The 26309-nt window shown below is 40.0% G+C and overlaps 4 long non-coding RNA genes across 4 annotated transcripts; all 4 read right to left on the bottom strand.

Annotated features, from left to right (window-relative positions):
- Positions 1-5551: 5551 nt before the first annotated feature.
- On the bottom strand, positions 5552-5886 carry LOC117788799. The gene is made up of 2 exons (XR_004617798.1): positions 5770-5886; positions 5552-5706 (listed from the first exon to the last, which is right to left on the bottom strand). It is a non-coding gene; the product is annotated as an uncharacterized LOC117788799 (long non-coding RNA).
- A 4078-nt stretch (positions 5887-9964) lies between these two features.
- Positions 9965-10406, bottom strand: LOC117788744. Its single transcript, XR_004617792.1, has 2 exons — positions 10183-10406; positions 9965-10119 (listed from the first exon to the last, which is right to left on the bottom strand). It is a non-coding gene; the product is annotated as an uncharacterized LOC117788744 (long non-coding RNA).
- Positions 10407-18246: 7840 nt separating this feature from the next.
- On the bottom strand, positions 18247-18688 carry LOC117787930. Its single transcript, XR_004617713.1, has 2 exons — positions 18465-18688; positions 18247-18401 (listed from the first exon to the last, which is right to left on the bottom strand). It is a non-coding gene; the product is annotated as an uncharacterized LOC117787930 (long non-coding RNA).
- Positions 18689-23484: 4796 nt separating this feature from the next.
- Positions 23485-23926, bottom strand: LOC117788090. Its single transcript, XR_004617724.1, has 2 exons — positions 23703-23926; positions 23485-23639 (listed from the first exon to the last, which is right to left on the bottom strand). It is a non-coding gene; the product is annotated as an uncharacterized LOC117788090 (long non-coding RNA).
- Positions 23927-26309: the final 2383 nt, after the last annotated feature.

The raw sequence follows: 26309 nt of genomic DNA, 5'->3' as shown, positions 1-26309 counted from the left end.
TAGTTATTTCTGACTTCTTCTTCGTTAAGTATGATTTGTAGGGTAGTACATGTGTAAGTACCCTTATCTTGCAACAGGTCCATCTTCAAAGAGTCTTTTGACTTTCTGTTCTAACTTACATTAGGTAACTGGCTTCTGGGAGCTCTGCCTTGTTAGCCTTGGCAAATGGGCCCATCATCAGTGTGTCTATTGACTTTCTGTCTAAGCCTACTTTAGGTAATTGGCTTGATTGGTTTTCTGGGAGCTCTGTCTTGTTAGCATGCAGCATAGGCAAATAGGTTTATCATCAGAGAGTCTATTGACCTTTCACCCAGGAGGTCTGTCTTAAAACATACTTTGCAAAGGCTAATAGGCCCATCATCAAAGAGTCTACTGACTTATCGTTCAAGCTTACTTTAGGTAATTGGCTTGTTTGGCTACTAGGAGCTCTGTCTTGTTAGCATGTGCAGCCTAGGCAAATAGGTCCATCTTCAGAGAGTCTATTGACTTTTCATCCAGGAGCACTGTCTTATCAACATATGCAGCAAAGGCGAATAGGCCCGTCATCAAAGAGTCTACTGACTTACCGTCCAAGCTTACTTTAGGTAATTGGCTTGTTTGGTTACTAGGAGCTCTGTCTCGTTAGCATGTGCTGCCTAGGCAAATAGGTCCATCATCAGAGGAGCACTGTCTTATCAACATCTGCAGCAAAGGCGAATAGGCCCGTGATCAAAGAGTCTACCGACTTATCGTCCAAACTTACTCTAGGTAATTGGCTTGTTTGGTTACTAGGAGCTCTGTCTCGTTAGCATGTGCTGCCTAGGCAAATAGGTCCATCATCAGAGAGTCTATTGACTTTTCATCCAGGAGCACTGTCTTATCAACATATGCAACAAAGGCGAATAGGCCCGTCATCAAAGAGTCTACTGACTTACCGTCCAAGCTTACTTTAGGTAATTGGCTTGTTTGGTTACTAGGAGCTCTGTCTCGTTAGCATGTGCTGCCTAGGCAAATAGGTCCATCATCAGAGAGTCTATTGACTTTTCATCCAGGAGCACTGTCTTATCAACATCTGCAGCAAAGGCGAATAGGCCCGTGATCAAAGAGTCTACCGACTTATCGTCCAAACTTACTCTAGGTAATTGGCTTGTTTGGTTATTAGGAGCTCTGTCTCGTTAGCATGTGCAGCCTAAGCGAATAGGTCCATCATCATAGAGTCTATTGACTTTTCATCCAGGAGCACTGTCTTATCAACATCTGCAGCAAAGGCAATTTAGCCCGTGATCAAAGAGTCTACCGACTTATCGTCCAAGCTTACTTTAGGTAATTGGCTTGTTTGGTTTTTAGGAGCTCTGTCTTGTTAGCATGTGCAGCCTAAGCAAATAGGTCTATCATCATAGAGTTTATAGATTTATAAACTAACCGAAGTACAATAACTAATTTTATTACTGGGAGCCCTGTCTTATTCTCATGTGCAGTCTAGGTAAATTAGTTTATCGCCAAGGGGTCTTTTGACTTACCGTCCAAACCTACGCTAGGTAACTGATACGAATTGAAAAGTAATGGCACGCATACCTAAGATACCATGCAATAATGCTACTTACAAAGCCTGGGCAACATGGCCCTTCACCAATGAGTTAACTGACTTACTGCCACCTACGATAGACAAATAAATTTATTTGAACTGATCAAATGGAAGGCAATGCCTTACATATCCTAAGACAATGTAATCTCCTCGACGCCTTAAGCATTGCGTGGACCCCACCGTGGGCGCAAGCGATGATTCTGATTCAAAACATACCGCTCTTATGGTACGCCATTTGGTATGTTATTGTTTCGCCTCGATTATATGTGATATTGCAACAGGCTATCACATATTGTTAAAAAAAAAAAAAAAAAAAGGGCGTACTCCTTGCGCAACCAATACACTCTGTCTGCAACAACTGAAATGCTAATATATTGTTTATACAAATATTAACTGTTCGGCAGTTGAACATAGAAAGTACGAGAACCAGGGGTGCGTGCGGGCTCCGTGGGGGGGGGGGCGGGGGGACACAGAATCACGAGGTGCGGCACCAGCTGTAGTGGCTAGTAAATATAAGTTCTAAAATTAACTTTACTTCTCGATTTTTGATTCTTCCGATTTCTTCGATCCTTTCATTTCTTTGCACCTGTATGAACTCAATAATATTTTATTAATATTTTATTAATACTTTATTAATATTCTGTTAACATATTATTCTGTCACTGACCGCGTTAATTTGTCTGTCTGAAACTTTTGCTGACAGACGCATTTGCTTTGTTACTTCCACTGTTGCTGGCCCGTCAACAAATATAATTTTAAATCACTTAACTTAAGCTATATTTTCACTGCACTTAAACGATATTTAATAATTTTAAATTAAGTTCACTTTAAATATGCTCAGGCTACGCAGTCGGCAAAGCAGGTGAACAATTTGTTAATAAACAATTGTTCGCCTGCTTTGCCGCCCCTGTCTGAAACATTAGCAATTCTGTGAAGTTTGCTTATTTTTTAATTCACATTACGTTTTGGCTATCCATGTATAGAGAAATTCAGTTTTTGCGACATACATGTAACACAAAACACTCCGCCAAATTTTACAGTCACTAAAATTATTTTCACACACGCTTGGTTAATATATGAAACTTAAGTAAAACAATTTAAATTTAAATATATATTCAAAATTAACACTGTCCGCAGTAATCCACTGTATTGCGTCTATATAAATTACTTTCACTAAAAATTTAAAGTACATAATAATTCTTAAAAAACATTTAAAGATTTCATTCACTCACTGTACTGGGCTATGCAGGTGCCAGTCCAAGCGGGCAATTTGTAAATAAACAATTGTCCGCTTGACTGGCACCCCACCTAAAAAGAAGTTTTGTCACTCTAATTCAGCTGCTTTGTTTCTAATACTTCTATTATCAATCGCTGGTATTTTTCACTTCACTGAATTTAATAACACTAAACTCATTTACTTTTTCGTTTTTTGTCGCGCTGTGCTCGTCTCTCGCTTTCCGCTGTGTGACGGGCCGCATCGTTTTTGCTCCTCACACTTCGTTTCGCTACTGCTGAGAGCTGCTGGCTCGTGGCAGGCCGACGGCTACTCGCCGGTTGCTGAGCTGTGGTGTGAGAGACGGGGGAGCGACTGTGGCCTGATCTGCGGCGGTGAGAGGGAGACGGGCGTAGTGCAAAACTCACCACATGTGTGATGTATAGTGCACTCGCTCTGTACTCACAGTTCTCCTCTACACTCGCGGCAAGCAGTTTTCGGCCACGCGCCGACTGTTTCTCGCTTGTGCTGAAATATACGTTACATTTGAAAACAAATCTGTTAAATGATTTCGTCTCATTGAATTTAGGTAAATTAATTAGTTTGGTCAACGTTAATAAGATTAATTGAATTAATTAAATTAAGTAATTAAATAAATATTTTTAGATTAAGATTAACAAATATTGTTATATTGTACTGAGTCACTTTGAAATTATTGATTGATTAATTGATTAATTAATTAATTAACTAATTAATTAATTAATCAATTAAATTTGTAATATAGCGATTATTTTTGAAAAATCTGAGAAATTCTATAATAAATATTAAATAATTAAACTATGAGCATTCACAAATGTTTCACCCAATAATAGGCCCTTGCGGCATGTACAATTAACTTCTGAATTGCATAAACTTTCTATGTATTTGCCATTAATGTACACCTAATTTTAATACAACTAACTAGAATTAGTTTTACCCATTAAGAAACTATGTTGCCATTTAATTCCTTAAAAATTATTGTATATTGTGGAATAATAGTACGCTTGCATCCCCTTTACAACACCCTCGCCTGCCAATGCAGTGTGAGCTGGATATGTTGTAGGTGAGATATGCAAATTCATTACGTGCGTCAACCTTGGCCACACAACACAAAAAACTGCTTTGCCGCCTGCCCCGTCTGAAACATTAGCAATTCTGTGAAGTTTGCTTATTTTTTAATTCACATTACGTTTTGGCTATCCCATGTATAGAAATTCAGTTTTGCGACATACATGTAACACAAAACACTCCGCCAAATTTTACAGTCACTAAAATTATTTTCACACACGCGCTTGGTTAATATATGAAACTTAAGTAAAACAATTTAAATTTAAATATATATTCAAAATTAACACTGTCCGCAGTAATCCACTGTATTGCGTCTATATAAATTACTTTCACTAAAATTTAAAGTACATAATAATTCTTAAAAAACATTTAAAGATTTCATTCACTCATACTGGGCTATAGGTGCCAGTCAAGCGGCAATTTGTAAATAAACAATTGTCCGCTTGGACTGGCACCTGCCTAGGCCTAAAAGAAGTTTTGTCACTCTAATTCAGCTGCTTTGTTTCTAATACTTCTATTATCAATCGCTGGTATTTTCACTTCACTGAATTTAATAACACTAAACTCATTTACTTTTTCGTTTTTTGTCGCGCTGTGCTCGTCTCTCGCTTTCCGCTGTGTGACGGGCCGCATCGTTTTTGCTCCTCACACTTCGTTTCGCTACTGCTGAGAGCTGCTGGCTCGTGGCAGGCCGACGGCTACTCGCCGGTTGCTGAGCTGTGGTGTGAGAGACGGGGCGGAGCGACTGTGGCCTGATCTGCGGCGGTGAGAGGGAGACGGGCGTAGTGCGGCAAAACTCACCACATGTGTGATGTATAGTGCACTCGCTCTGTACTCACAGTTCTCTCCTCTACACTCGCGGCAAGCAGTTTTCGGCCACGCGCCGACTGTTTCTCGCTTGTGCTGAAATATACGTTACATTTGAAAACAAATCTGTTAAATGATTTCGTCTCATTGAATTTAGGTAAATTAATTAGTTTGGTCAACGTTAATAAGATTAATTGAATTAATTAAATTAAGTAATTAAATAAATATTTTTTAGATTAAGATTAACAAATATTGTTATATTGTACTGAGTCACTTTGAAATTATTGATTGATTAATTGATTAATTAATTAATTAACTAATTAATTAATTAATCAATTAAATTTGTAATATAGCGATTATTTTGAAAAATCTGAGAAATTCTATAATAAATATTAAATAATTAAACTATGAGCATTCACAAATGTTTCACCCAATAATAGGCCCTTGCGGCATGTACAATTAACTTCTGAATTGCATAAACTTTCTATGTATTTGCCATTAATGTACACCTAATTTTAATACAACTAACTAGAATTAGTTTTACCCATTAAGAAACTATGTTGCCATTTAATTCCTTAAAATTATTGTATATTGTGGGAATACGCTTGCATCCCCTTTACAACACCCTCGCCTGCCAATGCAGTGTGAGCTGGATATGTTGTAGGTGAGATATGCAAATTCATTACGTGCGTCAACCTTGGCCACACAACACAAAAAAAAAAAAACGTAATTACAAATCAAACAGAAGGCGGCAACGAACTAGTTTCGGCTATTTTAGCGATAATTAGAAATCAACCAGGCGGCCAGCCTGCTGAAATTCGTGCCATTCCAAATGATTCCAATACAAGTCATGCAGCTCATTCCAATAACAGTCAATTTAATTCACGTTCTAATAATGCATTACATCAAACTGACATATTTACTACACTGCGTAATGAACACAGATCCGATGTCTGTGACGTGATTGCTTCTGCGTACCAAAACGGGTCGACGGTGCCTCTTTGTCTCCTCATACCTGCGTTAGAAAATGAACCAATTATAAGTGACGTTGTACAAGCTAATTTAAATACCAACGTACCAACTGACACATCAGTTGATTTGACTGAATATGTTGACTTAACGGACGCCTCGCACGAAGTACAGAGAAATGTTAGTAATTTGCAGGGTTTGCCTTCACTGCCGTTAATAAATCCGACTCCCCGAATGTTCCTGTTCACGAGATTGAAAACACCAGCCAAACGTCTCCAAGCCTGGGGCATACTAATGACATTACAGAACCTGCAAATTGACGACTTCTCCTCATGGACCTGCAGTAAATAATGAAGTTATTTAACATTATACTTGAATAATTTCACAAACTCGCCTGAGCTTTATTCTCCTACTGTTCGGGCGCCTGATGCGTCTGCCAGTGTCATTGCCTGCGTTCAGCTTGTCTTCAACTTCTTCTGCCAGTCCTGGATTGCTGACCCAACTTTATTCTGGCCTGTGGTACCTGTTCAACGTTTTGCCGTGACTTCCCAGCATCTTCCTGTAATGTAAATACGTATTTAATACATGCTATTGTATATAAGTATAGTTCACTGTGCCTTTTCGCCCGCCCGCCGCGGGGCCCGGGCGTACTCCTTGCGCAACCAATACACTCTGTCTGCAACAACTGAAATGCTAATATATTGTTTATACAAATATTAACTGTTCGGCAGTTGAACATAGAAAGTACGAGAACCAGGGGTGCGTGCGGGCTCCGTGGCGTGGGGGGCGGGGACACAGAATCACGAGGTGCGGCACCAGCTGTAGTGGCTAGTAAATATAAGTTCTAAAATTAACTTTACTTCTCGATTTTTGATTCTTCCGATTTCTTCGATCCTTTCATTTCTTTGCACCTGTATGAACTCAATAATATTTTATTAATATTTTATTAATACTTTATTAATATTCTGTTAACATATTATTCTGTCACTGACCGCGTTAATTTGTCTGTCTGAAACTTTTGCTGACAGACGCATTTGCTTTGTTACTTCCACTGTTGCTGGCCCGTCAACAAATATAATTTTAAATCACTTAACTTAAGCTATATTTTCACTGCACTTAAACGATATTTAATAATTTTAAATTAAGTTCACTTTAAATATGCTCCAGGCTACGCAGTCGGCAAAGCAGGTGAACAATTTGTTAATAAACAATTGTTCGCCTGCTTTGCCGCCTGCCCCGTCTGAAACATTAGCAATTCTGTGAAGTTTGCTTATTTTTTAATTCACATTACGTTTTGGCTATCCCATGTATAGAGAAATTCAGTTTTTGCGACATACATGTAACACAAAACACTCCGCCAAATTTTACAGTCACTAAAAATTATTTTCACACACGCGCTTGGTTAATATATGAAACTTAAGTAAAACAATTTAAATTTAAATATATATTCAAAATTAACACTGTCCGCAGTAATCCACTGTATTGCGTCTATATAAATTACTTTCACTAAAAATTTAAAGTACATAATAATTCTTAAAAAACATTTAAAGATTTCATTCACTCACTGTACTGGGCTATGCAGGTGCCAGTCCAAGCGGGCAATTTGTAAATAAACAATTGTCCGCTTGGACTGGCACCTGCACTTGCCAGGCCTAAAAAGAAGTTTTGTCACTCTAATTCAGCTGCTTTGTTTCTAATACTTCTATTATCAATCGCTGGTATTTTTCACTTCACTGAATTTAATAACACTAAACTCATTTACTTTTTCGTTTTTTGTCGCGCTGTGCTCGTCTCTCGCTTTCCGCTGTGTGACGGGCCGCATCGTTTTTGCTCCTCACACTTCGTTTCGCTACTGCTGAGAGCTGCTGGCTCGTGGCAGGCCGACGGCTACTCGCCGGTTGCTGAGCTGTGGTGTGAGAGACGGGGCGGAGCGACTGTGGCCTGATCTGCGGCGGTGAGAGGGAGACGGGCGTAGTGCGGCAAAACTCACCACATGTGTGATGTATAGTGCACTCGCTCTGTACTCACAGTTCTCTCCTCTACACTCGCGGCAAGCAGTTTTCGGCCACGCGCCGACTGTTTCTCGCTTGTGCTGAAATATACGTTACATTTGAAAACAAATCTGTTAAATGATTTCGTCTCATTGAATTTAGGTAAATTAATTAGTTTGGTCAACGTTAATAAGATTAATTGAATTAATTAAATTAAGTAATTAAATAAATATTTTTAGATTAAGATTAACAAATATTGTTATATTGTACTGAGTCACTTTGAAATTATTGATTGATTAATTGATTAATTAATTAATTAACTAATTAATTAATTAATCAATTAAATTTGTAATATAGCGATTATTTTTGAAAAATCTGAGAAATTCTATAATAAATATTAAATAATTAAACTATGAGCATTCACAAATGTTTCACCCAATAATAGGCCCTTGCGGCATGTACAATTAACTTCTGAATTGCATAAACTTTCTATGTATTTGCCATTAATGTACACCTAATTTTAATACAACTAACTAGAATTAGTTTTACCCATTAAGAAACTATGTTGCCATTTAATTCCTTAAAAATTATTGTATATTGTGGGAATAATAAAGTACGCTTGCATCCCCCTTTACAACACCCTCGCCTGCCAATGCAGTGTGAGCTGGATATGTTGTAGGTGAGATATGCAAATTCATTACGTGCGTCAACCTTGGCCACACAACACAAAAAAAAAAAAGAGGCGTTCGACAGAGTATGGCACGATGGCCTTTACTACAAGCTGAATAAAATTCTACCTGATGACTTATACAGAGTACTACATAGCTACTTATCTCAAAGAACCTTTACAGTTGAATGCAGCGGCGGCGTTCGTTCAGATATTAAATGTATTAATGCAGGAGTGCCACAAGGCAGCGTACTGGGACCTGTCCTATATAATATTTACACGGCTGATATGCCGACACCTGGTTACCCTAACAACATGCTACTAGCAACTTACGCGGACGACACAGTTATTATGTCAGAGCATGGCTCGCACACCATTGCTATAAGTCGTATGAATAATTTCCTGAAAATTTTCTGTATTTGGTCGAGCAAATGGTGTATCAGTATCAATATTGGCAAAACAGCGCATGTTATGCATACTTTAAGATCTTTAACAGGGTTGATACTCCTACTATGTCCGGGCGCAGTATAACCAACCAACTAGTGCACACTTATTTGGGTGTAAAACTTGATACTAAGCTGGTTCTAAGTTACCACATTACGGCAGTTGTCAACAAGTTAAGTGCGAGAATTAAAAGCTTCATTGGCTTATCAATAGTAACAGCAAACTACCACTTCTTACGAAGGTCATTATTTACAAGCAGTTAATTGCACCGATTTGGCAGTACACAATGGCAGTCTGGGGTCCTCTCGTAAGCCTAACTAAGTTCAATAAAATCCGCACAATGCAGAATAAAGCGCTCCGAGTTATTGCTGGTGCCCCCTGGTATGTCAGTAACCACACTTTGCACACGGACCTACGAATTAAAGATGTTGATGAAATCTATAATACTATTTGTACTAACTACGCTCAGAGACTGATAAACCACTGCAACCCTGAAGCCAGGAAAATTGCCCAGAATCCGTACGTGCCTCAAAGACTTAGATACTTACAAAGATATGCACGAATGGTTGACTTATGCCTGCCGCTGCAAATTCGTCTTCCTCCATCAAACCCGATACCAGAACATATTCCAAGGCCGATTCAACTCGAGCGCCCATACACGTTTAGAACCCACATTTTTCAGGAGCAACTAAACAGATTTTTTATGAGCGACCAGCAGCGTGCAGAAATACGTAGGCAACAGGAGCGACAGCAGCAAGAAAGACGCAACATTGAGGGGCAACACATCTATGCAATGATTAACCAAAGGCTCATGGCATTTCGACAATGGCAGCAGGAGGCCGCACGGCGTAAATTCGAACAAGATCAAATATATTTAATGAGAGAGCGCGAATATGTTGCAGGCCTCACTATCGAGGAACTAGCGCAAACAAGTGTCGGGCGTGAGTTTTGGCAGAGCAGCAGCAATGTAATGACCAGCAACGTTCATGCGAGCCCAATGATCCAGGCCTCTTGGCAGCAATTAACTCAATAAACGCAACGCATCCGGCAGTTGTAGAGGCAAGAAACGTAATTACAAATCAAACAGAAGGCGGCAACGAACTAGTTTCGGCTATTTTAGCGATAATTAGAAATCAACCAGGCGGCCAGCCTGCTGAAATTCGTGCCATTCCAAATGATTCCAATACAAGTCATGCAGCTCATTCCAATAACAGTCAATTTAATTCACGTTCTAATAATGCATTACATCAAACTGACATATTTACTACACTGCGTAATGAACACAGATCCGATGTCTGTGACGTGATTGCTTCTGCGTACCAAAACGGGTCGACGGTGCCTCTTTGTCTCCTCATACCTGCGTTAGAAAATGAACCAATTATAAGTGACGTTGTACAAGCTAATTTAAATACCAACGTACCAACTGACACATCAGTTGATTTGACTGAATATGTTGACTTAACGGACGCCTCGCACGAAGTACAGAGAAATGTTAGTAATTTGCAGGGTTTGCCTTCACTGCCGTTAATAAATCCGGACTCCCCGAATGTTCCTGTTCACGAGATTGAAAACACCAGCCAAACGTCTCCAAGCCTGGGGCATACTAATGACATTACAGAACCTGCAAATTGACGACTTCTCCTCATGGACCTGCAGTAAATAATGAAGTTATTTAACATTATACTTGAATAATTTCACAAACTCGCCTGAGCTTTATTCTCCTACTGTTCGGGCGCCTGATGCGTCTGCCAGTGTCATTGCCTGCGTTCAGCTTGTCTTCAACTTCTTCTGCCAGTCCTGGATTGCTGACCCAACTTTATTCTGGCCTGTGGTACCTGTTCAACGTTTTGCCGTGACTTCCCAGCATCTTCCTGTAATGTAAATACGTATTTAATACATGCTATTGTATATAAGTATAGTTCACTGTGCCTTTTCGCCCCGCCCGCCGCGGGGCCCGGGCGTACTCCTTGCGCAACCAATACACTCTGTCTGCAACAACTGAAATGCTAATATATTGTTTATACAAATATTAACTGTTCGGCAGTTGAACATAGAAAGTACGAGAACCAGGGGTGCGTGCGGGCTCCGTGGCGGGGGGGGCGGGGGGACACAGAATCACGAGGTGCGGCACCAGCTGTAGTGGCTAGTAAATATAAGTTCTAAAATTAACTTTACTTCTCGATTTTGATTCTTCCGATTTCTTCGATCCTTTCATTTCTTTGCACCTGTATGAACTCAATAATATTTTATTAATATTTTATTAATACTTTATTAATATTCTGTTAACATATTATTCTGTCACTGACCGCGTTAATTTGTCTGTCTGAAACTTTTGCTGACAGACGCATTTGCTTTGTTACTTCCACTGTTGCTGGCCCGTCAACAAATATAATTTTAAATCACTTAACTTAAGCTATATTTTCACTGCACTTAAACGATATTTAATAATTTTAAATTAAGTTCACTTTAAATATGCTCAGGCTACGCAGTCGGCAAACAGGTGAACAATTTGTTAATAAACAATTGTTCGCCTGCTTTGCCGCCTGCCCGTCTGAAACATTAGCAATTCTGTGAAGTTTGCTTATTTTTTAATTCACATTACGTTTTGGCTATCCCATGTATAGAGAAATTCAGTTTTTGCGACATACATGTAACACAAAACACTCCGCCAAATTTTACAGTCACTAAAAATTATTTTCACACACGCGCTTGGTTAATATATGAAACTTAAGTAAAACAATTTAAATTTAAATATATATTCAAAATTAACACTGTCCGCAGTAATCCACTGTATTGCGTCTATATAAATTACTTTCACTAAAAATTTAAAGTACATAATAATTCTTAAAAAACATTTAAAGATTTCATTCACTCACTGTACTGGGCTATGCAGGTGCCAGTCCAAGCGGGCAATTTGTAAATAAACAATTGTCCGCTTGGACTGGCACCTGCACTTGCCAGGCCTAAAAAGAAGTTTTGTCACTCTAATTCAGCTGCTTTGTTTCTAATACTTCTATTATCAATCGCTGGTATTTTTCACTTCACTGAATTTAATAACACTAAATTCATTTACTTTTTCGTTTTTGTCGCGCTGTGCTCGTCTCTCGCTTTCCGCTGTGTGACGGGCCGCATCGTTTTGCTCCTCACACTTCGTTTCGCTACTGCTGAGAGCTGCTGGCTCGTGGCAGGCCGACGGCTACTCGCCGGTTGCTGAGCTGTGGTGTGAGAGACGGGGCGGAGCGACTGTGGCCTGATCTGCGGCGGTGAGAGGAGACGGGCGTAGTGCGGCAAAACTCACCACATGTGTGATGTATAGTGCACTCGCTCTGTACTCACAGTTCTCTCCTCTACACTCGCGGCAAGCAGTTTTCGGCCACGCGCCGACTGTTTCTCGCTTGTGCTGAAATATACGTTACATTTGAAAACAAATCTGTTAAATGATTTCGTCTCATTGAATTTAGGTAAATTAATTAGTTTGGTCAACGTTAATAAGATTAATTGAATTAATTAAATTAAGTAATTAAATAAATATTTTTAGATTAAGATTAACAAATATTGTTATATTGTACTGAGTCACTTTGAAATTATTGATTGATTAATTGATTAATTAATTAATTAACTAATTAATTAATTAATCAATTAAATTTGTAATATAGCGATTATTTTTGAAAAATCTGAGAAATTCTATAATAAATATTAAATAATTAAACTATGAGCATTCACAAATGTTTCACCCAATAATAGGCCCTTGCGGCATGTACAATTAACTTCTGAATTGCATAAACTTTCTATGTATTTGCCATTAATGTACACCTAATTTTAATACAACTAACTAGAATTAGTTTTACCCATTAAGAAACTATGTTGCCATTTAATTCCTTAAAATTATTGTATATTGTGGGAATAATAAAGTACGCTTGCATCCCCTTTACAACACCCTCGCCTGCCAATGCAGTGTGAGCTGGATATGTTGTAGGTGAGATATGCAAATTCATTACGTGCGTCAACCTTGGCCACACAACACAAAAAAAAAATCGGATGGTGATCAAGTTATGTCTTCGCATAAACCTAGTGGTCAATCCATGGCGGAAACCATTAGCCGTGCTGCAGCTGCGACAGCTGTCGCTAAATCCATTAATGCGAAAGCTGTGAATCAAACTGCCCCAACAACTAAGCAGCCTACACTACAACAATTTCTCAAGTCCCATTTGAGGGTACTAAACGCCTTGACACCGATAAGCCTATTGCTAATCCCAATAAAAAAATCAACAAGTCGCGTAACCAAAGTCAATAATAATGACAACGTAAGACCACCAGGCGTGGATACGGTTATGTTAATCGATGAATCTGATGATGAGTACATGGAAGATGGCATGCCTGACATGTTGCCAGTCGAATCGTCTACGCCAACTACGTCCTCAAAGGGCCTCGTCCAAATCTTGTCTTGTGAAACGATTGCTCCACCAGGCAGTGCTAACTCAATTTCTTCTGCCTTGACCTCTGCGTTCTCTAACACTACCACTCCTGCTACTAGCGCTGCGAAGTATCTTGCTGCCAATTCTGCCGTTCCGACTGGTGTGAACGTTAATACTGGTGCAAATCAATGGCCTCTTTGGCCTTGAACTCTGCTGTTAATAATTCTGCTGCCTCTGCCGCTGCTTTTAGCACTTCTGCAGTCAACGTCTCGAATTCTAACTCTGCTGCAAATTCAAAGGCTTCATCTGCTGTGAATTCTGCTGTCAATAATGCCCCTGCTCCTGCTGCTGACTCGAGCCCATCGGCTGCTAAGCTACCTCGTAATGAGAAGCCCAAACCCATTCATGTACCTGACGTTGAAGACATCATGGTCTTCATCAATAAATTGAAAGTAATTATCGGTGAAAACTTTGTTACAAGGCCCACCAAGAACGGATTGCGCATAATGTGTAATGATATTGAATCGTACCGAAAATTGATACGTCACCTTCAAGAAACCAATGTTGAGTCTCATACTTATCAATTAGACCACGAGCGCGGCTTCAGAGCCATTATCAGGCATTTGCACAAATCCACTGATGTGAACTTGATCCGTTCGCAATTTGCCAACCTTGGTTTCAAAGTCAAGTACATCAAGGTAATCAAAAAGAGATTTTCAACAGCTTTACTTGATCTTTTCGACGTTGAGTTTGAAATGTGTGACAATATTTTGGATGTACTTAAAATTAACAAACTGGGTCACCAGCTAGTTTCTGTTGAGCGGCCGCTACGCTCCTCAGATGCCCCGCAGTGCCATCGATGCCAGCAATTTGGACACACCAAAAACTACTGTCGTAGGCCTTTTGCCTGTGTTAAATGTGCAGGTACTCATCCGTCTACGGAATGTAAGAAAGATAAGAATGCTGATCCGAAGTGCGTCAACTGCGAGGGACGACACACAGCCAATTATCGAGGTTGCCAAGTATTCAAGGATGCGTGCAAGCTCAAAGAGCCGCAAAACATTAATAGGGCCAATGTACTACTGGAGGAACTTGGAATTCCACGGATTCCAGTCACTCAACACCCTCGACCACATCTACAACAGCAACAATCAATTCAACAGCCGCAGCCAACCCCCCAGACGTTCAATACGCAACAGCAGCAGCAACAGTTCAGAGAACCTACTCCTGCGCAAGCTCACCTGAACAACTTTCGCCAGGAGCTTCACAGGCAGCAGCAAGTAGGTCAATCACAACAGCAAAAAACTGTCAGCTACGCAGCAGCAGTCAAAGGTCCGCAGATCTCTCAGCGCCAGTCCAGGCCAGCCAATCAATCTAACTCTGCGATTCGTTCCTCCAATGCAAGAAGTCGAAGTCGCAGCATTAGACGCAGCGAGTCAATCCCCCGGCAGACTGATCTAGCTGATCTACTAATAGAAAAGCTGGACAAGCTCACTGAGTGTATATTAAAGCAGCAGGAGCAATCTACGATCATCTACGCAAATGCGCGAGCTGAACATGGAACTCTAATGAATAGTTTTGAGAAATTCTCTACACTGATTATGTCTTTGACAAACACTATCAATGCCTTTATTCAAGTCAATGTATCCAGAAATGCGCAATAATTCTACGCACCTCAACAGTCCTTCGGCAGATGGTAAACATCTAAAGATTGTATCCTGGAATGCAGCAGGGCTCACAAATAAAATAGCTGAATTGAAAACCTTTATTTTTAGCAACGACGTTGACATAATGCTTGTATCGGAAACGCATTTTCTGGACACGGATATAATAAATATTAGAGGATACGATATTTACATGGCAAATCACCCATCTAATCGAAGAAGAGGAGGTGCTGCCACCATTATTAAGCGGTCGATACGTCACATGGCGCTTCCGTCAAATTCTTCAATTCAAGTACAATATTCCCCAGTAGTTGTTGATCTTGTTAACAACACATCGATAAACATTGCAGCCTTATATCTTCCGCCGGGCGACAGGTGGAGCTCTGATGACTTTCGTAACCTGTTCTGCAGTTTGGGCGGAAAATTTATTATAGCTGGCGACTGGAACGCTAAAAGCTCCTGGTGGGGTAATGCCCGAGCATGTTGCAGAGGCACTGCTCTACTACAATGCATTCAACAAACCAGGTATAACATTCTGGCCACTGGCTCCCCAACCCACTTCCCCTTCAACAGTCTGCACTCTCCCTCAGCGATTGATTTCGGCGTCTACTGCGGCATTCAGCATAGTTTAATTAAAATTCGCGCTATGTATGATCTTGTGTCTGATCACCTTCCCCTGTTAATTGACTTGTATGATTCTGCTCCTGTTAAATACGCAACTCGTAAACTGCTCCCTAATAGTGCTAGCATTCGTAAATTCCAGACTTGGCTGAATAATTCCATTCTGCTTGAAACTGAAATATCATCTGCGGCGGACATTGACGACTGCGTTGAAATTTTTGAGAGAAATGTTAATGAAGCTGCTCTATATGCAACCGCACATCTTCTACCGCGGCATCAGAATTTACAACCTCGCCGCTCCACTAATAATCGTTGCATTTTAAAATGATGAAGTTAAGCGCATTATTCGGAAACAGTTTGCATTATTTAGAGATCCGCAAATCAGACTGATAATTAATCTTTTGACAAACCGCATCAGGAGAGCTCTCAGCGATGAAAAAGTGGCCAGAACAAACAGATTGCTCGAGTCTATTGATCCTGACAGCAGATACAATATGCAAATGCTGTGGCGCATTACTAATAATATCAAGAGACAACCTGCACCAAACTTACCAGTCAAGAAGCATGTTGCGTCAAATAATGTGGCGACTAATAGCTCAGGAATCTGGTGTAAAACCACAGAAGAGAAGGCTGAGGCGTTCGGTCAGCACTTAGAAAGCAGATTCTCACCAATTTATACTAACTCAACTGCAGATAGACGTCTGATTGAGCAGCAAGTCCAGTCTTTCTCCTCAACAAATTCACCAGCATGCAGATTAATTACTGAGAACGAGGTACTTTCTGAAATTAAGCAGCTAAAACCAAGAAATCTCCGGGGCTTGATAACATTGATAATCGAACTATTAAAGCTTTGCCATTGACTGCGATTAAGTATATCGTCATGCTCTTCAATAGTGTTCTCAAAATTGGTCACTATCCGAATAAATGGAAGCTAGCACTCGTTAAGATGATTCCCAAGCCGGGGAAACCAACTGATCAGTTGTCATCTTACAGACCTATCAGTTTGCTGTCAGGGATCTCCAAAATTCTTGAGTCAATCCTGCTGAAACGTTTATTTGAAGTTGAAGAGTTTGCTAAATTCATACCTGACCATCAGTTTGGTTTTCGCAAGGAGCACGCTGCGGAACAGCAATTAGGAAGAGTTACACAGTTTATTCTAAAAGCTTTTGAGAAGAATCACTACTGTTCTGCTGTCTATTTAGACATTCAGGAGGCGTTCGACAGAGTATGGCACGATGGCCTTTACTACAAGCTGAATAAAATTCTACCTGATGACTTATACAGAGTACTACATAGCTACTTATCTCAAAGAACCTTTACAGTTGAATGCAGCGGCGGCGTTCGTTCAGATATTAAATGTATTAATGCAGGAGTGCCACAAGGCAGCGTACTGGGACCTGTCCTATATAATATTTACACGGCTGATATGCCGACACCTGGTTACCCTAACAACATGCTACTAGCAACTTACGCGGACGACACAGTTATTATGTCAGAGCATGGCTCGCACACCATTGCTATAAGTCGTATGAATAATTTCCTGAAAATTTTCTGTATTTGGTCGAGCAAATGGTGTATCAGTATCAATATTGGCAAAACAGCGCATGTTATGCATACTTTAAGATCTTTAACAGGGGTTGATACTCCTACTATGTCCGGGCGCAGTATAACCAACCAACTAGTGCACACTTATTTGGGTGTAAAACTTGATACTAAGCTGGTTCTAAGTTACCACATTACGGCAGTTGTCAACAAGTTAAGTGCGAGAATTAAAAAGCTTCATTGGCTTATCAATAGTAACAGCAAACTACCACTTCTTACGAAGGTCATTATTTACAAGCAGTTAATTGCACCGATTTGGCAGTACACAATGGCAGTCTGGGGTCCTCTCGTAAGCCTAACTAAGTTCAATAAAATCCGCACAATGCAGAATAAAGCGCTCCGAGTTATTGCTGGTGCCCCCTGGTATGTCAGTAACCACACTTTGCACACGGACCTACGAATTAAAGATGTTGATGAAATCTATAATACTATTTGTACTAACTACGCTCAGAGACTGATAAACCACTGCAACCCTGAAGCCAGGAAAATTGCCCAGAATCCGTACGTGCCTCAAAGACTTAGATACTTACAAAGATATGCACGAATGGTTGACTTATGCCTGCCGCTGCAAATTCGTCTTCCTCCATCAAACCCGATACCAGAACATATTCCAAGGCCGATTCAACTCGAGCGCCCATACACGTTTAGAACCCACATTTTTCAGGAGCAACTAAACAGATTTTTTATGAGCGACCAGCAGCGTGCAGAAATACGTAGGCAACAGGGCGACAGCAGCAAGAAAGACGCAACATTGAGGGCAACACATCTATGCAATGATTAACCAAAGGCTCATGGCATTTCGACAATGGCAGCAGGAGGCCGCACGGCGTAAATTCGAACAAGATCAAATATATTTAATGAGAGAGCGCGAATATGTTGCAGGCCTCACTATCGAGGAACTAGCGCAAACAAGTGTCGGGCGTGAGTTTTGGCAGAGCAGCAGCAATGTAATGACCAGCAACGTTCATGCGAGCCCAATGATCCAGGCCTCTTGGCAGCAATTAACTCAATAAACGCAACGCATCCGGCAGTTGTAGAGGCAAGAAACGTAATTACAAATCAAACAGAAGGCGGCAACGAACTAGTTTCGGCTATTTTAGCGATAATTAGAAATCAACCAGGCGGCCAGCCTGCTGAAATTCGTGCCATTCCAAATGATTCCAATACAAGTCATGCAGCTCATTCCAATAACAGTCAATTTAATTCACGTTCTAATAATGCATTACATCAAACTGACATATTTACTACACTGCGTAATGAACACAGATCCGATGTCTGTGACGTGATTGCTTCTGCGTACCAAAACGGGTCGACGGTGCCTCTTTGTCTCCTCATACCTGCGTTAGAAAATGAACCAATTATAAGTGACGTTGTACAAGCTAATTTAAATACCAACGTACCAACTGACACATCAGTTGATTTGACTGAATATGTTGACTTAACGGACGCCTCGCACGAAGTACAGAGAAATGTTAGTAATTTGCAGGGTTTGCCTTCACTGCCGTTAATAAATCCGGACTCCCCGAATGTTCCTGTTCACGAGATTGAAAACACCAGCCAAACGTCTCCAAGCCTGGGGCATACTAATGACATTACAGAACCTGCAAATTGACGACTTCTCCTCATGGACCTGCAGTAAATAATGAAGTTATTTAACATTATACTTGAATAATTTCACAAACTCGCCTGAGCTTTATTCTCCTACTGTTCGGGCGCCTGATGCGTCTGCCAGTGTCATTGCCTGCGTTCAGCTTGTCTTCAACTTCTTCTGCCAGTCCTGGATTGCTGACCCAACTTTATTCTGGCCTGTGGTACCTGTTCAACGTTTTGCCGTGACTTCCCAGCATCTTCCTGTAATGTAAATACGTATTTAATACATGCTATTGTATATAAGTATAGTTCACTGTGCCTTTTCGCCCCGCCCGCCGCGGGGCCGGGCATACTCCTTGCGCAACCAATACACTCTGTCTGCAACAACTGAAATGCTAATATATTGTTTATACAAATATTAACTGTTCGGCAGTTGAACATAGAAAGTACGAGAACCAGGGGTGCGTGCGGGCTCCGTGGCGGGGGGGGGGGGACACAGAATCACGAGGTGCGGCACCAGCTGTAGTGGCTAGTAAATATAAGTTCTAAAATTAACTTTACTTCTCGATTTTTGATTCTTCCGATTTCTTCGATCCTTTCATTTCTTTGCACCTGTATGAACTCAATAATATTTTATTAATATTTTATTAATACTTTATTAATATTCTGTTAACATATTATTCTGTCACTGACCGCGTTAATTTGTCTGTCTGAAACTTTTGCTGACAGACGCATTTGCTTTGTTACTTCCACTGTTGCTGGCCCGTCAACAAATATAATTTTAAATCCTTAACTTAAGCTATATTTTCACTGCACTTAAACGATATTTAATAATTTTAAATTAAGTTCACTTTAAATATGCTCCAGGCTACGCAGTCGGCAAAACAGGTGAACAATTTGTTAATAAACAATTGTTCGCCTGCTTTGCCCTACCATCTGAAACATTAGCAATTCTGTGAAGTTTGCTTATTTTTTAATTCACATTACGTTTTGGCTATCCATGTATAGAGAAATTCAGTTTTGCGACATACATGTAACACAAAACACTCCAAATTTTACAGTCACTAAAATTATTTTCACACGCGCTTGGTTAATATATGAAACTTAAGTAAAACAATTTAAATTTAAATATATATTCAAAATTAACACTGTCCGCAGTAATCCACTGTATTGCGTCTATATAAATTACTTTCACTAAAAATTTAAAGTACATAATAATTCTTAAAAAACATTTAAAGATTTCATTCACTCACTGTACTGGGCTATGCAGGTGCCAGTCAAGCAATTTGTAAATAAACAATTGTCGCTTGGACTGGCACCTACTACCTAAAAAAGTTTTGTCACTCTAATTCAGCTGCTTTGTTTCTAATACTTCTATTATCAATCGCTGGTATTTTTCACTTCACTGAATTTAATAACACTAAACTCATTTACTTTTTCGTTTTTTGTCGCGCTGTGCTCGTCTCTCGCTTTCCGCTGTGTGACGGGCCGCATCGTTTTGCTCCTCACACTTCGTTTCGCTACTGCTGAGAGCTGCTGGCTCGTGGCAGGCCGACGCTACTCGCCGGTTGCTGAGCTGTGGTGTGAGAGACGGGGCGGAGCGACTGTGGCCTGATCTGCGGCGGTGAGAGGAGACGGGCGTAGTGCGGCAAAACTCACCACATGTGTGATGTATAGTGCACTCGCTCTGTACTCACAGTTCTCTCCTCTACACTCGCGGCAAGCAGTTTTCGGCCACGCGCCGACTGTTTCTCGCTTGTGCTGAAATATACGTTACATTTGAAAACAAATCTGTTAAATGATTTCGTCTCATTGAATTTAGGTAAATTAATTAGTTTGGTCAACGTTAATAAGATTAATTGAATTAATTAAATTAAGTAATTAAATAAATATTTTTAGATTAAGATTAACAAATATTGTTATATTGTACTGAGTCACTTTGAAATTATTGATTGATTAATTGATTAATTAATTAATTAACTAATTAATTAATTAATCAATTAAATTTGTAATATAGCGATTATTTTTGAAAAATCTGAGAAATTCTATAATAAATATTAAATAATTAAACTATGAGCATTCACAAATGTTTCACCCAATAATAGGCCCTTGCGGCATGTACAATTAACTTCTGAATTGCATAAACTTTCTATGTATTTGCCATTAATGTACACCTAATTTTAATACAACTAACTAGAATTAGTTTTACCCATTAAGAAACTATGTTGCCATTTAATTCCTTAAAAATTATTGTATATTGTGGGAATAATAAAGTACGCTTGCATCCCCCTTTACAACACCCTCGCCTGCCAATGCAGTGTGAGCTGGATATGTTGTAGGTGAGATATGCAAATTCATTACGTGCGTCAACCTTGGCCACACAACACAAAAAAATCGAAACAGTTTGCATTATTTAGAGATCCGCAAATCAGACTGATAATTAATCTTTTGACAAACCGCATCAGGAGAGCTCTCAGCGATGAAAAAGTGGCCAGAACAAACAGATTGCTCGAGTCTATTGATCCTGACAGCAGATACAATATGCAAATGCTGTGGCGCATTACTAATAATATCAAGAGACAACCTGCACCAAACTTACCAGTCAAGAAGCATGTTGCGTCAAATAATGTGGCGACTAATAGCTCAGGAATCTGGTGTAAAACCACAGAAGAGAAGGCTGAGGCGTTCTGTCAGCACTTAGAAAGCAGATTCTCACCAATTTATACTAACTCAACTGCAGATAGACGTCTGATTGAGCAGCAAGTCCAGTCTTTCTCCTCAACAAATTCACCAGCATGCAGATTAATTACTGAGAACGAGGTACTTTCTGAAATTAAGCAGCTAAAAACCAAGAAATCTCCGGGGCTTGATAACATTGATAATCGAACTATTAAAGCTTTGCCATTGACTGCGATTAAGTATATCGTCATGCTCTTCAATAGTGTTCTCAAAATTGGTCACTATCCGAATAAATGGAAGCTAGCACTCGTTAAGATGATTCCCAAGCCGGGGAAACCAACTGATCAGTTGTCATCTTACAGACCTATCAGTTTGCTGTCAGGGATCTCCAAAATTCTTGAGTCAATCCTGCTGAAACGTTTATTTGAAGTTGAAGAGTTTGCTAAATTCATACCTGACCATCAGTTTGGTTTTCGCAAGGAGCACGCTGCGGAACAGCAATTAGGAAGAGTTACACAGTTTATTCTAAAAGCTTTTGAGAAGAATCACTACTGTTCTGCTGTCTATTTAGACATTCAGGAGGCGTTCGACAGAGTATGGCACGATGGCCTTTACTACAAGCTGAATAAAATTCTACCTGATGACTTATACAGAGTACTACATAGCTACTTATCTCAAAGAACCTTTACAGTTGAATGCAGCGGCGGCGTTCGTTCAGATATTAAATGTATTAATGCAGGAGTGCCACAAGGCAGCGTACTGGGACCTGTCCTATATAATATTTACACGGCTGATATGCCGACACCTGGTTACCCTAACAACATGCTACTAGCAACTTACGCGGACGACACAGTTATTATGTCAGAGCATGGCTCGCACACCATTGCTATAAGTCGTATGAATAATTTCCTGAAAATTTTCTGTATTTGGTCGAGCAAATGGTGTATCAGTATCAATATTGGCAAAACAGCGCATGTTATGCATACTTTAAGATCTTTAACAGGGTTGATACTCCTACTATGTCCGGGCGCAGTATAACCAACCAACTAGTGCACACTTATTTGGGTGTAAAACTTGATACTAAGCTGGTTCTAAGTTACCACATTACGGCAGTTGTCAACAAGTTAAGTGCGAGAATTAAAAGCTTCATTGGCTTATCAATAGTAACAGCAAACTACCACTTCTTACGAAGGTCATTATTTACAAGCAGTTAATTGCACCGATTTGGCAGTACACAATGGCAGTCTGGGGTCCTCTCGTAAGCCTAACTAAGTTCAATAAAATCCGCACAATGCAGAATAAAGCGCTCCGAGTTATTGCTGGTGCCCCTGGTATGTCAGTAACCACACTTTGCACACGGACCTACGAATTAAAGATGTTGATGAAATCTATAATACTATTTGTACTAACTACGCTCAGAGACTGATAAACCACTGCAACCCTGAAGCCAGGAAAATTGCCCAGAATCCGTACGTGCCTCAAAGACTTAGATACTTACAAAGATATGCACGAATGGTTGACTTATGCCTGCCGCTGCAAATTCGTCTTCCTCCATCAAACCCGATACCAGAACATATTCCAAGGCCGATTCAACTCGAGCGCCCATACACGTTTAGAACCCACATTTTTCAGGAGCAACTAAACAGATTTTTTATGAGCGACCAGCAGCGTGCAGAAATACGTAGGCAACAGGGCGACAGCAGCAAGAAAGACGCAACATTGAGGGCAACACATCTATGCAATGATTAACCAAAGGCTCATGGCATTTCGACAATGGCAGCAGGAGGCCGCACGGCGTAAATTCGAACAAGATCAAATATATTTAATGAGAGAGCGCGAATATGTTGCAGGCCTCACTATCGAGGAACTAGCGCAAACAAGTGTCGGGCGTGAGTTTTTGGCAGAGCAGCAGCAATGTAATGACCAGCAACGTTCATGCGAGCCCAATGATCCAGGCCTCTTGGCAGCAATTAACTCAATAAACGCAACGCATCCGGCAGTTGTAGAGGCAAGAAACGTAATTACAAATCAAACAGAAGGCGGCAACGAACTAGTTTCGGCTATTTTAGCGATAATTAGAAATCAACCAGGCGGCCAGCCTGCTGAAATTCGTGCCATTCCAAATGATTCCAATACAAGTCATGCAGCTCATTCCAATAACAGTCAATTTAATTCACGTTCTAATAATGCATTACATCAAACTGACATATTTACTACACTGCGTAATGAACACAGATCCGATGTCTGTGACGTGATTGCTTCTGCGTACCAAAACGGGTCGACGGTGCCTCTTTGTCTCCTCATACCTGCGTTAGAAAATGAACCAATTATAAGTGACGTTGTACAAGCTAATTTAAATACCAACGTACCAACTGACACATCAGTTGATTTGACTGAATATGTTGACTTAACGGACGCCTCGCACGAAGTACAGAGAAATGTTAGTAATTTGCAGGGTTTGCCTTCACTGCCGTTAATAAATCCGGACTCCCCGAATGTTCCTGTTCACGAGATTGAAAACACCAGCCAAACGTCTCCAAGCCTGGGGCATACTAATGACATTACAGAACCTGCAAATTGACGACTTCTCCTCATGGACCTGCAGTAAATAATGAAGTTATTTAACATTATACTTGAATAATTTCACAAACTCGCCTGAGCTTTATTCTCCTACTGTTCGGGCGCCTGATGCGTCTGCCAGTGTCATTGCCTGCGTTCAGCTTGTCTTCAACTTCTTCTGCCAGTCCTGGATTGCTGACCCAACTTTATTCTGGCCTGTGGTACCTGTTCAACGTTTTGCCGTGACTTCCCAGCATCTTCCTGTAATGTAAATACGTATTTAATACATGCTATTGTATATAAGTATAGTTCACTGTGCCTTTTCGCCCCGCCGCGGGGCCGGGCGTACTCCTTGCGCAACCAATACACTCTGTCTGCAACAACTGAAATGCTAATATATTGTTTATACAAATATTAACTGTTCGGCAGTTGAACATAGAAAGTACGAGAACCAGGGGTGCGTGCGGGCTCCGTGGCGGGGGGGCGGGGGACACAGAATCACGAGGTGCGGCACCAGCTGTAGTGGCTAGTAAATATAAGTTCTAAAATTAACTTTACTTCTCGATTTTTGATTCTTCCGATTTCTTCGATCCTTTCATTTCTTTGCACCTGTATGAACTCAATAATATTTTATTAATATTTTATTAATACTTTATTAATATTCTGTTAACATATTATTCTGTCACTGACCGCGTTAATTTGTCTGTCTGAAACTTTGCTGACAGACGCATTTGCTTGTTACTTCCACTGTTGCTGGCCGTCAACAAATATAATTTTAAATCACTTAACTTAAGCTATATTTTCACTGCTTAAACGATATTTAATAATTTTAAATTAAGTTCACTTTAAATATGCTCCAGGCTACGCAGTCGGCAGAAACAGGTGAACAATTTGTTAATAAACAATTGTTCGCCTGCTTTGCCTCCATCTGAAACATTAGCAATTCTGTGAAGTTTGCTTATTTTTAATTCACATTACGTTTTGGCTATCCATGTATAGAGAAATTCAGTTTTGCGACATACATGTAACACAAAACACTCCGCCAAATTTTACAGTCACTAAAATTATTTTCACACACGCTTGGTTAATATATGAAACTTAAGTAAAACAATTTAAATTTAAATATATATTCAAAATTAACACTGTCCGCAGTAATCCACTGTATTGCGTCTATATAAATTACTTTCACTAAAAATTTAAAGTACATAATAATTCTTAAAAAACATTTAAAGATTTCATTCACTCACTGTACTGGGCTATGCAGGTGCCAGTCCAAGCGGGCAATTTGTAAATAAACAATTGTCCGCTTGGACTACCTCTCAGGCCTAAAGAAGTTTTGTCACTCTAATTCAGCTGCTTTGTTTCTAATACTTCTATTATCAATCGCTGGTATTTTTCACTTCACTGAATTTAATAACACTAAACTCATTTACTTTTCGTTTTGTCGCGCTGTGCTCGTCTCTCGCTTTCCGCTGTGTGACGGGCCGCATCGTTTTGCTCCTCACACTTCGTTTCGCTACTGCTGAGAGCTGCTGGCTCGTGGCGGGCCGACGGCTACTCGCCGGTTGCTGAGCTGTGGTGTGAGAGACGGGGCGGAGCGACTGTGGCCTGATCTGCGGCGGTGAGAGGAGACGGGCGTAGTGCGGCAAAACTCACCACATGTGTGATGTATAGTGCACTCGCTCTGTACTCACAGTTCTCTCCTCTCACTCGCGGCAAGCAGTTTTCGGCCACGCGCCGACTGTTTCTCGCTTGTGCTGAAATATACGTTACATTTGAAAACAAATCTGTTAAATGATTTCGTCTCATTGAATTTAGGTAAATTAATTAGTTTGGTCAACGTTAATAAGATTAATTGAATTAATTAAATTAAGTAATTAAATAAATATTTTTAGATTAAGATTAACAAATATTGTTATATTGTACTGAGTCACTTTGAAATTATTGATTGATTAATTGATTAATTAATTAATTAATTAATTAATTAATCAATTAAATTTGTAATATAGCGATTATTTTGAAAAATCTGAGAAATTCTATAATAAATATTAAATAATTAAACTATGAGCATTCACAAATGTTTCACCCAATAATAGGCCCTTGCGGCATGTACAATTAACTTCTGAATTGCATAAACTTTCTATGTATTTGCCATTAATGTACACCTAATTTTAATACAACTAACTAGAATTAGTTTTACCCATTAAGAAACTATGTTGCCATTTAATTCCTTAAAATTATTGTATATTGTGGGAATAATAAAGTATTACGCTTGCATCCCCCCATAACACCCCTCGCCTGCCAATGCAGTGTGAGCTGGATATGTTGTAGGTGAGATGCAAATTCATTACGTGCGTCAACCTTGGCCACAACACAAAAAAAAAGCTAGCAACGTTTCGAAAACCGCCAACTTTCAG

Source organism: Drosophila innubila, chromosome 4, assembly GCF_004354385.1.
Source record: "Drosophila innubila isolate TH190305 chromosome 4, UK_Dinn_1.0, whole genome shotgun sequence".
Taxonomy (NCBI): Eukaryota; Metazoa; Arthropoda; class Insecta; order Diptera; family Drosophilidae; genus Drosophila; species Drosophila innubila.
This window is presented reverse-complemented; position numbering and strand designations above follow the sequence as displayed.